Raw genomic sequence first — 1440 nt, forward strand, 5'->3', positions numbered from 1 at the left:
GTTCAGAATGATTGGCATCTATAGGAACTCAGAGTTCAGATAGTGTTATTGATTCTCCTAGTTCAGTATGATGATTCTTGAACGTAGCTATTTTATGAGTTTTGGCCGTGGCCCTAAGCACTTTGTTTTCCAGTATTACCACCAGATACATAAATGCCACAGACACATAATTGGGTGAACCTTTTCAGATTGTGACTCAGCTTTGCTAAAGTCCCCAATTAGAGGTGTCCAGGGTTCTTAAGCACACTCTTTTTTGCTTTGGACCTTGACTTTAACCGCTCAGTCTTAAGTTTTCACTTGACACCTTCACGCCACAAGCACATGGTTAGGGACAGCTTGGTTTAGCCGCTTAGACTAGGATTTTATTCCTTTAGGCCCTCCTATCCACTGATGCTCAAAGCCTTGGGATCCTTTTTATTGCCCTTGCCTTTTGGTTTTAAGGGTTATTGGCTTTTTGCTCTTGCCTCTTGGTTTTAAGAGCTTTTGGCTTTTTCTGCTTGCTTTTTCTTTCTATATTTTTTTTTTCGCCTATTTTTTTTTCTTTTCTGCAAGCTTTGTTCTTTGCTGCTTTTTCTTGCTTCAAGAATCATTTTTATGATTTTTCAGATTATCAAATAACATGTCTCCTACTCATCATTCTTTCAAGAGCCAACATATTTAACATTCTTAAACAACAACTTCAAAAGACATATGCACTTTTCAAGCATACATTCAGAAAACAAGAAGCATTGTCACCACATCAATATAATTAAACTAAGTTCAAGGATAAATTCGAAACTCATGTACTTCTGGTTCTTTTGAATTAAAACATTTTTCATTTAAGAGAGGTGATGGATTCATAGGACATTCATATCTTTAAGACATAGTTACTAACTACTAATGATCATGTAATGTAGACACAAACATAGATAAGCACCATAACATAGAAAACGAAAAGCAGAAGAATTAAGAACAAGGAATGGATCCACCTTAGTGATGGTGGCATTTCCTTCTTGAGGAATCAATGATGTCCTTGAGCTCTTCTATGTCTCTTCCTTGCATTTGTTGCTCCTCCTTCAGTGCTTTTAGATCTTCTCTGATTTCATGAAGGATGATGGAGTGCTCTTGATGTTCCACCCTTAGTTGCTTCCAATAATTGTGTGGAAGAAAATGTATCCCTTGAGGTATCTCAGGGATCTCTTGATTTGCAGTCAAATGTTCTACCACTGAGCTATAGACCCTTGATGGAAGCTTTTTTCTTCCCTTTCCTCTTTCTAGAGGTTTCTCTGGCCTTAGGTGCCATCAATGGTTATGGAAAAAACAAAAAAACTATGCTTTTACCACATCAAACTTAGAATGTTGCTCGCCCTCGAGCAAAAGAAGAAAGAATAGAAGAATAAGAAGAAGATATGGAGGAGATGGATGGGAGTGTGTATTCGGCCATATGGGTGGGATTGGGTG

Source organism: Arachis ipaensis, chromosome B10, assembly GCF_000816755.2.
Source record: "Arachis ipaensis cultivar K30076 chromosome B10, Araip1.1, whole genome shotgun sequence".
Classification (NCBI taxonomy): Eukaryota; Viridiplantae; Streptophyta; class Magnoliopsida; order Fabales; family Fabaceae; genus Arachis; species Arachis ipaensis.